Source organism: Mastomys coucha, unplaced genomic scaffold (genome assembly GCF_008632895.1).
Source record: "Mastomys coucha isolate ucsf_1 unplaced genomic scaffold, UCSF_Mcou_1 pScaffold6, whole genome shotgun sequence".
NCBI classification, from domain to species: Eukaryota; Metazoa; Chordata; class Mammalia; order Rodentia; family Muridae; genus Mastomys; species Mastomys coucha.
The window spans coordinates 93,974,251-93,988,051 of NW_022196912.1; the positions used below are offsets into that span (position 1 = coordinate 93,974,251).

The following is a 13,801-nucleotide window of genomic DNA, read 5'->3' on the forward strand; positions in this document are numbered from 1 at the left end:
AAATGTGTACGTGCGCATACATACACACACATATACATATATAATGAAGATATTATATATATTATATAACATATACAAAATTGTATATATATAAAATAAAAATATTAAAAACAAAACACACACAAGTAATTCTGCAAGGATCCTGTCCTTTCTGGCATAGTTTCTGCTGCTAGTAGTGTCACCTCCCACTTCAGGCAGGGTCACTATGTCCCTGTCCTAGCCAGCCTGCTGGCAGCTTTCCCTGCTATGCAGGCTTACAGGACATCAAGCCATGGCACCAGGAAACCCTGTGAAACAATAGTCCCACACATATAGCCTGCAAGAGTCAATGTGAGGCCCTTGCTTCTCTGTGGCTGCCCACAGATGAATTAAGAGGAAAGGCCAGCCCTGAGGGTCAGGTTTGAAAACAGGACAGAATAAAAGAGTAAAGATTCCCAGGAACAGCCTTGCAAAGGTCTACTGTTTTGTAAGTTTTCTTCATCAGACCAAGAGAGAACAGACTTGGGTAACAGGGAAATTCAGGGCGTGGGGCATGGGAGTGGGGCACACTGATGGGTTTATGGCAGCTGGCCCAGGCATAGAGGTTCAAGACTACTGGGTCTCCTAACATGATTCAAGCCCCTTTGAACTTAGGTCTGTCCACTTGTCCTGCACTCAAGCCCCTGACTCCTCCCTATTATGGGGATCCTGGATTAGGGAGTGTCCCACTCAAGTGGTCTCCCCTGCAGCAGCTTGGCATGACTATGTAGATTTCCTTATAAGCCATCCTCCTTGTGTGTGTGTGTGTGTGTGTGTGTGTGTGTGTGTGCATGCAGTTTCTATGAGTGCATGTGTTCATGTGTGTGTGTCTGTTGGGGGCGGGGTCAGGGTTCAAACCCAGACCTTGTACATGCTAGGCAAATGTCCTGCTACTGAGCTCCTGCCCTAACCCACTCACTGCCTTCTTCAGGTTGACTTTAAGTCCTGCTCTACTTGATTCTGATCTCCTCTTCCTGGAAGAGCCAAAAGTGTTTTCTCAGCTGGGAACCATTGGTTCCAGCTTTCCAGGTAACTGGGAAGAGCTGGACTTCAAAACTTCAGCAGCAGAAGCAAGATGGAAGGAATACATGTCTAAGGGAGACGAATCATAGGACAAAAGGGGACCAACTCAGAAAATGGGGGAAGGGCAGAAGAGGGCACAGAGGGAGCCTCAGGCATGGTTCCATTCCTAGACAGCAGAAAGTGCTTGGGCAGATGGAAGGGAAGAATACCTAGGTTAGGTCAGACCTTGTTCAAGGGATCACGGCAGGAGAACACAGCTGGTCGATGCAGGATGAATGTGGCCAACTTTCTGAAAGACCTGGTTAGGGGCAGCCTTTTGCGGGGTGGGGGTGTGTGAGTCTTTCTGGTTGGGATGCTGCTCCATGTGGTGTGAGGTGATCAAATGAAATACTGACTTTAGAACATTTCAGAACATCACACCCAACTCCCATCTCTAATTACCATAGGTGCTGTGTCTGGGTTTGTATCTAGGTTGGGCTCATCCCATCCTCTACTGAGCCCAACAAGTTCACTCCTTGTCGTGCCCTCCCTTCACCCGGCTTCCTTACCCCGATTCCCTTTCTAATAACCCCTTGCTCAGCTCTGGAATCAGCCCTGGGGAAGTCTACAGCAGGTACCAGCATCTCCGTGGATGGTGGTCTCTACATGATGGGACAGTCCAAGCAAACACATTCACGGTGGCACAGAGGACAGTGTGGATTGGAAGCTTGGGGAAAAAGGCATTTGGAGAGTGTGGATGATTTCACCCTTCTCACACTTGTTGGAGAAAGAATACAGTGTTCCTGAGAAGGATCAAAGGGATTTGTCAATATGAGGGAGCGGGTGGTGGGGACAAGGAAGCTGGCTTCTTGCATCCAGTCCCTAGGGATATCTCACCTGAAGCTCTCAGAATGTGCTGAGCTCTGTCACAGGGTGGTATCACACAGAATGGGCAGTGGAGACACGTGAAATCAGCCTTAAGAGACCAGGATAAACCTGTCAGTGGTGGTTTTTGCCTTTAATCCCAGTTCTCAGGAGGCAGATGTCTATGAGTTCAAGACCAGCCTGGTCTACAGAGTGAGTTCCAGTGAAACCCTGCCTCAAAAAAAAAAAAAACAAAAACAAAATAAAACAGAGGGGGGGGGCAAAGTCAGATGGAATGGCTCTGGTTTTGCCTTAAATTCTGACCTTGTTCCAGGAAGCTAAGACTCTAGCAATAGCTCTGGGGATGTTTTGCCCAGGGGATGACCTTGCTAGGCTTCGCTTCCCATTCCCTTTCCAAGCTTACTCCGAACCTCAGGCACCCAAATCATTGCTAACCCATGCTCTGAGAAGCTGCACAGCCTACCTAGGAGGTCTCTGGGGCAAGACAGGAAAGACCTTGAGTCTTATTCCTAACAGGATTGGGGCTGAAGGTCAGGGGAGTCAACGAGGGTGGGGGGTGGGAAGGGTGGTCATTCTATGTCTGAGTTATTGCCAGACCTCAAATGGCCCTGGGTTTCCCTTGTCATCAACGTAGAGGAAGGAAAACAGACATGCTTCAAGGCCAGCATGGGCCAGGGAGGCTTCTTCCTGTGGCCAGTGGCTAACTCAGATGCTGCCAACTTTCTCCTGACAGGCCCCTGGTATCACACTGAAGTCCCACCTACCTCTAAGTGACAATAATACCCTTTTCTCAGCACTTTCTATGTTCTCACTCAGAGAATTCTGAAGCCCATTTTACAGAGGGGGAAAAAAAAAACAAGGCAGAAAAGGCTATATAATTAGCCTATGTTCTTATAGATCTAAATGGCTGGGCTAGGAATTAGATCCTCATAAGCCTGGCTCCGGAGTTATCATCCCTGATCAGCATCCTCTACTGCTCCAAAAGCGAGCTACAGGCTCCTCTGTGGTACTACAATTTCCGAGGTGCCGTCTCTAGATACTAAGGTGGCATCGGGAGTAATAAGATTCATGAAAATGGATGTGTATTTTCTGACTGGGCCATCAACCAGGCTCACCACTAAGTGTTAGACATAACAGGCTCCCAGCCTATTTCTCAAATTCTGGCAGAAGCCACACATAGATATTCCAAGGTCAAAGCTGAGCCCCACAGCTATGGCAGCAGCCACCTTCAGGGCTTCAAGTCATGAGCCATTTAAAGACCCTTTGCCAGGGCACACATTACCCAGTACTTTCCTAAGTGCCAATCCACCCTGGTATGGAAATCCGACACAGCTCAGCCCTGCTTTGGAAATGCCAGCCAAGAGCAGTGGCCTGTGTACAGAATGTCCAGAGGGGCCATCTGTCCAGAGCAGCAACAGCCAGGGTGGCAGAAACAACTATCCCACCCCAGACTCTGGAAGGACTCAGGCTAAAAGATGAAAAGGATTCCCATCCCAGATGGGAAGGATGAAGGTGCTGGCACCGGGAATTGGAGTCTATCCTGGCCCAGAGATTTCACTGGGCTTGAAAAGCAATGGGTGACCTGCAGGTGAGGGCACAGGCTAGGCATTCTGTGCCCTGACTAGAATGCTCTTCTTGGACCTTCATGTGTCTCTCTGCTATCACTCAGGTCTCAACTCGGCTCTCACTCCTCTGAGATCTACCTGATCCTCCATCAAAGGTGGACATTTTGTTCCTCACACAATCCCATGTTAACCTTTTTTGTCTTCTAATAGTCTACGGTCATTTATGGCCTTTCTTCTCCTGCAATGAGAACTCTGTGAGGGGTGAGGCTTAGTTTTCTTCACTGATGCCTGGCAATAGTGCCTAATAATGAATGCATAGATGGATGGATAGGTGGGTGGGTGGATGGGTGGGTAGACAGATAGATGGATCCAAACAGGCCCAAGGGCCTTAAACACAATGGCAACAACGAGCTAGCTAACCCAGTCTTTTCCTCTCCTCTCTTTGGGGAAGATTGCCTTTTAAGAGGTTTTAATTCTAAAATCTAAAAATATCTTTATTGTTTTATTTCAATAACTAAAATAACACATGCTCCCAGCTAAAATTTAAATACTATAGCAAACAAAAGCTCCCCACCCACCTCCATTCTTAGAGAAAGTTACTATTAACGGTGCATTCTTACAGACACTCTGCTGTAGAAGAAGCCTACTCTGGCACCACGGAAAGTAAGAGCATTTGTAAGGAGACACAGCCCACAGAGCCAGGAAAGGAAGAGCATTCGTAAGGAGACACAGCCCACAGAGCCAGTATCTCTTCCTCTTTGCTATCTGCCCACAGGTGCACCGGAAGTCACTGGGACACGCACTCTCTGGCTTTCTGTTTTCACTTACACTGGGACTGTCTTTCCCAAGTTCTGCAGCCTGTGTGCTCCTCCTTATAATAGCTATATAATGTCCCACTAAGTGGAAAACTATAATTTACTTGACTAGGAATTTCAACAAAGGTAACAATTGTTTTCCGTTTCCCCTATCAGAGAGAACAGCACAGAAATATCTTCCATGCTTGTAACAAAAGAAATATAGCCATTTTCTTCTCTGAGGTTATTCCATAATAAAAAATCCATCTATCGCTTCCCCTTCTTTTCTCCCCTTCCCTTCTTTCTCCTTCCCTTCCTTCCTTCCTTCCTTCCTTCCACCATTTTTGTTTGTTTGTGACAGAGGCATTGATCCAAGGCTGGCCTCAAACTACTGATCCCCCTGCCTCTCAATTAAAGGTGTGCACCTCCACATTCAGCTAGCTTGCATGTTTTCTTTCTTTGGTTCCTCCCTGCCTTCCCTCCCCTCCCCTATCCCAAACTGGGAAAACCCAGGCTTACCTCTATCTAGACATCTGCCTGTCTCTGCCCTCCAAGTGGGGAGGTTACAGACACGTGCCCTGATGCCCAGCATGGAAGATCTCCAGGAGTAATTCCAGCAGTGCATCTAACTGAGTCAAAGGTGTGGCAGCCTTCGGACTAACCTGCAACATGCGATGGCTAGGTCTCACATCTAGGTCACTATATCCTCACAGTGACCTCCATGAACCTCTTCCTCCTCCTCCTCCTCCTCCTCCTCCTCCTCCTCCTCCCAGGCTCCTTCAAATCCAGCCCCACTCACCCTTATTCTGGCTGCAAATCAAGAACACATCCTGAAATGACCTGTTACTAGCACATGACTTTGCAAGCCTAAGTGGACTGGTAAACAGATTCTGACCCTCAGCTAGGAGAGTCAAGATCTATCTATAGCTGAGAAATAACCCAGTTACCTGGTTCCCACCGTCTGCATATACCAGTATGGAATCAACTCTGGGCTCCAAGGGACCAGCCCATGAGTTTCTTAGAGGCTATCCAATCAAGCTGGTCTCAGTGACAAAAAAGCCTGAGCGCCAAACCTACCCTGACTTTTTTGGAGCTTCCTTCTTTCTGATCCCCAATCCCACCATTGTATTATCTGCTCTGCACTGTCAGAGTGGTCTTTGGGCCTCAGGGGCTAGGGAAAACATCCAATTGCTACTCTTTAAAGTATCATCAAGGAAAAGCCAGAGGCAGAGGCCAGATGAGAACAGGCATGCTCTGCAGCCAAGGGCTTTCACCCTTATGTAGCTTGTCTGGACTTAGGAGCCCAACTCCTCGAGGGCCAGAACAGTTCATAGTATGGGGCAGAATTCAGATTCTAGGGAAGGCATTGCCCCCACTGCTTGGACGGAAAGCATCCAGGAGCTCCTCGAGGAGACAGAACATGGGGAGACACCTTCTCCCAGGTGTCTAGTTTTATCCTGGCCAGCCAGGCTGGGTCCGGCCCAGTTTTAGAAGTCATAAGACAACTCCAACAATGGCATAGCCTGAAACTGCTCAGTGCCCTCCTCCAATTCCAGAACTGGAGCCTGTGACAAGCTTTTGCACAGGAAGCAAACTGAGAACTTGAACCCCCTAGACCTGTACCCATGCTGATGAGGTGCCAAATGGAAATGAGGTGCAGGCTGGGCCAGTGATTCCCCTACGTGTCCGGGGCATACTCACTTATCAGAGTCTTGACTGTTGGGAACAGACATCAGGATCACTGTGCAGCTGTGTCCCAATTTAACCTTGTCTTGGTATCAGACTAGACCTTGACGCCATTCTCAGCAATGTAGACAAACATTCACCCCAGTGTGCAGTTAATTCTTGACCGGCTGAAGGATGGCTTTCATATGTCTCTGGGAATAAAAGAGGGAGGTCATCATTAGATTAATCTACCCCCAGTTCTGAGCAACCAGGCCCAAGCAGAAAGCAGATCTAAGGCCAAGTACTCAGCAACAGGCCACCGAGGTTCCTTTCCGAGAACCTGACATCTCTCTGTCACTCTCTCTGCGTCCGAGGCTGAGATGGTTCTCAGGTGATCATCTTGGAGAGTTAGTTAAGGCTTAGGGCTCTTTTGTACCACGCATGAATGCACACTTTGAAACCTAAAAGGAAATATAATTTTAGACTCCAGCTCCATTCTTAGCTTTAAAGTATACTCCGCCATGCACAGGAGACATCTATTCACAAGGGTAGTCGAGAACATCGCAGAGGGCAACCAGTACAGGATCTTTGTTTAAGCATTTAGAACAGTGGTTCTCAACCGTCCCAAGTCTGTGTGTGACCCTTTAACAATACATCCCTCATACTGTGCTGACCCCAACCATAAACTTATCCTGTTGCTACTTCAAACTGTTGTGGTTAGGAATCATAATGTAAATACCTGTGTTTTCTGATGGTCTTTTGGGGGTTGTTGACCCACAGGTCGAGAACTGATGATTTAGAGAATTAAGTATACCACACAAGGAAACACAGGAAAGCAGAAAGTGTGTGCGCTAAGCCTTCCTGAACCTGAGCTGAGCCTGGCGGTGCACCCCTTTAATCTCAGCACTCAGGAGATTTAGGCAGAAGAAATTCCCCAAGTCAGATGTCAGCTAGGGCTGCATAGTGAGACCATGTCCAAAAAATAAATGAAACAACAATAACAACAACAACAACAACAAACCCCAAATCTTACCTGTAACCCACTACTGTAATACTTATGGTATTAATACTACTGGTGAGGTCCTGTAAGAGTAAAGTTGACAACTGGGGCTTGAAGCTGATATAAACCTTACATCATAAGGCCTTTTGCCACATACATTCTTTCAATAATATCCCTAAGACATTTTCTTTCCTTTTTATAATACTAGAGATTGGACCCAAAACTTGGCGTACGCTAGACGAGGGCCTGAACACTGATATCCCCAGATCTTTAAAAATTGTGTATTTTACACTACCAGCTTAACAGCACATCTGAAAGTTCTAGAGAAAAAAAAAAAAAAAAAAAAAAAAAAAAAGCAAATACACCCAAGAGGAGTAGATGGTAGGAAATGATCAAACCAATCAAGTAGAAACAAAAAGAACTATACAAAGAATCAACAAAAGCAGGAGCTGGTACTTTGAGAAAATCAACAAGATAGATAAACCCTTAGCCAGACTAACCAGAGGGCATAGAGACAGTATCCAAATTAACAAAATCAGAAATGAAAAGGGAGATGTAACAACAGAAACTGGGGAAATTTAAAAAATCATCAGATCCTGCTACAAAAGCTTGTATTCAACAAAACTGGAAAATCTGGATGAAATGGACAATTTTTTAGACAGATACCAAATACCAAAGTTAAATCAGGATCAGATAAACCATCTAAACAGTCCCATAACCCCTAAAGAAATAGAAGCAGTCATTAAAAGTTTCCCAACCAAAAAAAAGCCCAGGACCAGATGAGTTTAGTGCAGAATTCTATTGGACCTTCAAAGAAGACCTAATACCAATACTCTTTAAATTATTCCACAAAATAGAAACAGAAGGAACACTACCCAATTCATTCTAGGAAGCCACAGTTATGTTGTGTATTCTCCCTTGGAGATGGAATGGTTTCTATCTAACCAGGAACTTTTCACAAGTTCCTTTCATAGAGGGCTTCATAAGAGATTTTTTTCCTACTTCTACCATGTTAAATGTTCCAAATAGATTTTAAAAACTGGTTGAATGCATATTACTTTTAGCTTCAGAAGATATCATGTATTTTAAGAGGCATTTAACTATTATAAATTATTTTGATGACTTTTAAAAAGTCAATAATGAGTAATATGTTTTAAAATAAATTTTATTAATTTAATAAAAAAATGTGTATCTTGAGTAAGATACACACAACTATCCGGCCTCACAGTAGATAGAACCATAGCCCTGGCTGTCAAAATGAGTAGGGCCTGATGCTTTATTTCAGGAATAGTGAGATTAAATGAAGGTACCAGAGCTCCTGTCAGACCCCCCTTGACACAGTGCCTTCTGTGCAGGTCTCCAGATTGGACTTTGCCCAGCACATGGAGGCAGGCTGAGAGGTGGCACTATCACCCCACACATGGGTGGAACACAGAGGTGCCGTCTGTACTCCACTCTCATGTTCCTCCCTCCCAGAGGCTCTGAGAGGCAGATCCTCTCCCACTGTTACCTAAACTAACAACTGGAAAGGCAGAGGAGAACTGACAAGGCAATGTTTGAGGGCAGGGGCCATAAAATGTACCCTGCCAAGATTGCTTCAGAGGCTTACCTTTCCCAATGTCAGCTCTTTGCCTGGTGCCCCAGGACTCTGCACAGAGAAAACCGAAGGTATGTGTCCTGCTTATGGAGGCTGCTGAGCTCAGGCTTGCCCATCTCTCCCAATTCCTCCACAAACAGGAACCTCAGCCCTTGCTCACCTGTTCATCTTAATCCCCTCGACTACCCTGCCTGATGGGGGCAGGGGGCAAAGGTCACCTTGGCACCTACCTATCGCCTTGATGAAAGAGTCTTAATGAAGCATGTTTCATCTCCTCCACCATTTGCACAGCCATGACATATGGCCTGGAAAGTTCAATCCCACCCATGGGCACTTCCTTTTTCCTGGGGCCTAGGCAAGCCACAGCAACAGCACAAGTCAAAACAGAAACAGAAACCAAAAAACCACATCCTGCTTGTTGAGCCTGGTGCTGCAGCAGTTGATGGCCATCTGCTATGGGCTGACAATCCTATCCTAGGAGATGGCACCACTGTGGGGTCAGAACGGCTCTCTGGGAACCAGCTTCTGGCTAGATACTTCCTGCTTCTTGGTCTGCTGGCTTTTTCTCAGGGGTGGATGAGATGCGAGGGTCACAGGGGTCCCACCTTTCCCTGTAAGTGCACAAGCTGTCCCTAGATCTCTCTTACATTCCAGCATTCAAGGGCAGGATCCAAGCTGGGCAGTGGTAGTGCATACCTTTCATCCCAGAACTATGGGAGGCAGAGGCATGCAGATCTCTGGGAGCTGGAGGCTAGCACAGTCTACAGAGTAAGTTCCAGGACAGCCAAAACTACACAGAGAAACCCTGTCTTGAAAAAAAAAAACAACCAACCAACCACCACTGCCACCAACAACAAAGAGCAGGATTCAGGAGTCAGAAACTACGAGGCTCTTTGGTGGTTCATACAGCCTGAGTCAGAAGTCTGTACAGCATGTGAATGTATCAGAAGCCCTCAGAGCAGCTAGCACACAGGCAGAGCTGGGCCTACTCACGCTTATCAACTCTCACGATTCTCTTAGAACACCTGTGGAGCAGGTAAGGCCGAGTGGGACACCCACCATCTTTTCTGGGGAGGTGGCGGTGGCAACAGATATTAAGAGATTTGGTGAAATCTATGCCTCTGACGAAACCCCAGGCCTTGGGCACCTCACTCCTTTGAAACCCTGAGATGGAAGGCTCAAGGATTACGACTCAGTTTCCATCCCTGTCTCCCCCAGCTCTCCTCTGTGGTTTGCTCACTCAGACTCCTCCTACCCCGATGCTTTGAGAGGCCACTACAGCCTATGGGTCATCCCAGCACTTCCATTTCTATGAGTCTTTAACCATATTCCCATAAAACATGTCATGCCATCTGTAAATAACCTCACATGTGTGTATTTCATACCGGATGAGTTCCTGGAGACCACAGGCCTTCTATTGGATACCTGAACAAGCACAATAGAGAAGGACCCAGCTACATTCTTAGCTGATGGAGTCATCTAACTTGCTATTAACCAAAGCTAGCAATGCCTGGAATTTGTCTCTTAGATCTAGGGCACCTTCATGGAAAAGGAGCTCTTGCTGGTAAGCATCACCAAGGGGTCCACAAGTCTGTCTCTGCAGATGAGAGGAACAAAGGGGGTGCTCCTCCCCTTTCTTCGATCTCCAAGCATCAGCACAGACTGAGAGGGGGTGACATGGGTCTGGGCGATACAGAAGACCTGTCTGAAAACACACAGGGAGAGTGAGGCTGGAACAGAGAGTCCCAGACAGGCATCCCTGGGGATACTGCAGGCTCCTACATAGCAGAGGTTCAGGTAGGTTCAGGCCAGAGAACAACAAAAGCCATTTTGTTATTTCTACAATGTGCACAGGCAGACAGTTCTCCTGAGGAGGATTCATTTCCCAAAGAGGCTTAACCAGCAGCTGCTGGCAGGAATGTCCCCTGCGTCATTTTCTCTCCTCTGTAACTATTTAGGGTAAGCTGGGCTTGCAGGATTCAGGCTGTTTCTCGGACTGGAATCCAAATCCTCTCACCTACTCCATCTTGGTAGCCTGGGACCTAAGAAGGGAGCCAGAGAGAGTTTGCAACAACACCCTTTCATTTGCAGGTCTCTTTCTCCAGAAATTCCCAGATCTCTCAGGAAACAGTAAAGATTAAATATTCAAACTGGACTTGGCATTAGCCTGTAATCCCAGCACTCGGGGGCGGGGGGTGGGGTGGGCGGGAGGCAGGAGGATCAGGAGTTCAAGGCTAGCTTCAGCTACTTATCAAATTCTACATGAGACCTCATCTAACAACCACAACATAAACAACAACAATAACACATTGACAATAAGCCCACTGACAAAAAAATATGATGGTTCACCAGACAAACAAACAAACACACTCTCAAAGCCAAGTACTTAGTACTTCCCTAACCATCTGTGGGGGGGATTCTCTACACACACACACACAGGGAGGGGGGATTCTCAGCCAATACCAATAGTTTATCCTAACAGTTTTAAAGTCTGAAACTCTACCCCAAGACAATGCCAGTTTCTCACAGAAATGTGAGGGCTCCCTCCCATATGACTGCCCCACCTCATATACACAGGTTTTTACCCACACTTCTGACCACTGACTGCAAACCATTATTTCCAGGCTGTTTCTACCTCATAGATGCCTCACAGAGCTCACAGAATCACATACCTTAATGAGGGCAGCTGGATGAAGAGAAAAATGGAGCAAGAGATAGAGATGGGAGGGTTTGCACAGCCAGTGCCACAGCAAGTGGGAGCACAGCACATATTGATGATTATCAAGAGACTTATACTCTAAGAGGTTCGTGCGGGGGGCTAGAAGGTCCACCCCTCTAATCCCTTTATCACAGGTGCTCTGGTGATTGGCCAGGGCCCCACCCTAAGAACTTCATTAGTGAAAACTCAAGTGTAACCAAAGAGGCTGATTCAATGGCTGAACAAACTGTTAGTTTGTTCTAGAGTGAGACGAGCACTCAGCACTATGGATTTGGCAGGTTCCCAAGCCTCAGAGTGACCATCCAAAGCTACAAACACAATTGGTGTCCAGGTATTCCAAGGGACAGGCAGTATATCACCATCTCCTGGGAAGTGAACAGGAGGCGCAGGCACATGCGTGCAGACAGCAGCTGACCCCTCGCTGCTCTTGGTTTGGCCTTCCACTTGACCCTTTGCTCTGGGCTTGGACTCTGGAGGTCCTTGCCTCCTCTTCTTCTCACCCCCACCTTCTCTCTCACTTAGGACTTCTTGTCCTGCCCCCTCCTGTCCCCTCTTCCTCCCCCTCACTTAATTCTACCTTAGCAAGCCCCTTCTAATCTCCCTCTCTTAACAAAACACTGATTGCCCAACCGGTACACCCGGGAGTGTTTTTCCTGACAACCTCTCCACACAGCCTCTTTCCTTTCCTTCCCAGGATGCTCATTGGCACCTGGTAGCTCCTGCTTGGTGCCTGAAAAGCTGGACAGCTGCTGAGCTTTCTAATTAGCCTCCTGGCTGCTGTCCCAGAGCTGGGCATGTGTTACAGTAAAGAGTCTCCTTACCTCTCCCTTATCTATAATCCACTCCCCCATGCAGATCCCATCAGGCCACTGCCAGGGGCTCTAGAAACCTCATGGCATGCCACTAGCAAGCTTTCTCTGTCAGTCATAAGAGACTAGTGACCTTACAGCCCACAAGAGTGAGCAGGAATTTGGGTGGCCCACCCTTCTCATCACTGTCTATGTCTTAGAGAATACCTCAGTCTTCAGGTGAAAGGGTGACTCCTCAGAAAGAAGACTAGAGGTCATTTTTTTTTTTTTTAAATATCATCCTGAATGAGGTAACCCAGACCAAAAAGGACATGCATGACAGGAGCCTAGCCCAATTGTCCTCTGAGAGGCTCCACCCAACAGCCAATGGAAAGAGATGCAGGGACTCTCACCGGAACAGTAGATGGAGCTCAGGGAGTCTTGTGGAAGAGTTGAGAGAAAGATTGAGGGACTCAAAGAGGATTTCTCAAGAAGACCAACAGAGTCAACTAACCTTGGGGACTCCTAGAGACTGAATCACCAACCAAAGAACAAGCATGAGCTGGACCCAATCTAGGCCCCCTGCACATATGTAGATGAGTTTCTTGGTCTCATGTGGGTCCCCCAAACAACTGGAGTAGGGGCTGTCCCTCAGCCCATTGTCTATCTGCCTGCCTGTGGATCCCACACCCCTAAATGGACAGCCTTGTTTGGCCTCAGTGGAAGAGGATGTGACTAGCCCACCTAGTCTGGCAGACACTGGATGTGTGGGGTGGGGTAGGGGGATAGGGAGCTGACACCCAGAGGGGGAGGGCTTCCCCTTCTAAAGGGAATAGGGGGAGGACTTAGATGAGGGGGTATTGGGAGGAGAGGAAGGGCTGGAATTGGGTTATAAAGTGAATAAATAAATAAATTTAATTAAAACCAAATAAAACCACAGCTAGACCTGCCCAGCAGTGTGGTTCAATGCTCTGCTTCCATAACTAAGCCATCCCAGAGGCTTTCAAGCAACCACAGCCAAGCCCAGGAAGTCTGAGTTCACTGTAGGCCAGGCACTGTATGAATGTGAATTAAGACAATGCTTTTGCCCCTCCCCCCACAGACAATTCCCACACTTGTGGCAAGGTACCCAGAGCTGTATACAGTGCTGGCTCAGCCAACCAAAATCACTGGCTGCCAAACAAAGATCCAGCAGCTAGAAATGCCCCCTTGCAGGCACTGGCTGCACTAACAACAGGTTTGTTAGTAAGCCAAGATAACCACACACCTTTAATCCCAGCACTTGGGAGGCAGAGGCAGGCAGATTTCTGAGTTCGAGGCCAGAGGCCAGCCTGGTCTACAGAGTGAGTTCCAGGACAGTCAGGGCTATACAGAGAAACCCTGTCTCAGAAAACCAAAACAACAACAAAACAAAACCAAAAAAAAAACCAAAACCCAAAACGGATTGCTTTGACCGATGATGACGGTCTAACCTTCCATCTGCCTGTGGTTTTGACTGTCCGCAGTTTTGACTTCCGTCTGCCTGTGAGCAAAAGAACTTTTTCTTCGACTCGGTTTCTCTGTGTAGCCCTCACTGTTCTAGAACATGCTTTGTAGACCAGACTGGCCTGTAACTCAGAGATTCACTTATTTTTGCCTCCGGAGTGCTGGGATTATGGCTATTGAACACTCATTTGTATCCATGCTAATAAGATGGGTTTTCTATCACTGTCAATAAAGAAACTCCTAAGACAGGCATAAAGATCACACATCCACATATCCACCTCTC

General features: G+C 47.2%; 1 protein-coding gene across 10 annotated transcripts in view; it reads right to left on the bottom strand.

Moving 5' to 3' along the window:
• Window positions 1-13,801, bottom strand: part of Tmem229b (transmembrane protein 229B) — a 46,898-nt gene that overhangs the window by 10,539 nt on the left and 22,558 nt on the right. For 3 of the 10 annotated variants that reach the window (XM_031356065.1, XM_031356072.1, XM_031356063.1), the window contains exon 2: window positions 5,966-6,141. The gene's annotated coding sequence lies outside the window, so the exon portion shown is untranslated. Of the gene's footprint in view, window positions 1-1,917; window positions 1,997-4,783; window positions 4,927-5,965; window positions 6,142-8,756; window positions 8,851-13,801 lie in introns of those variants that run through there. The other 7 variants (XM_031356069.1, XM_031356066.1, XM_031356071.1 and 4 more) reach the window with 4 other exon arrangements.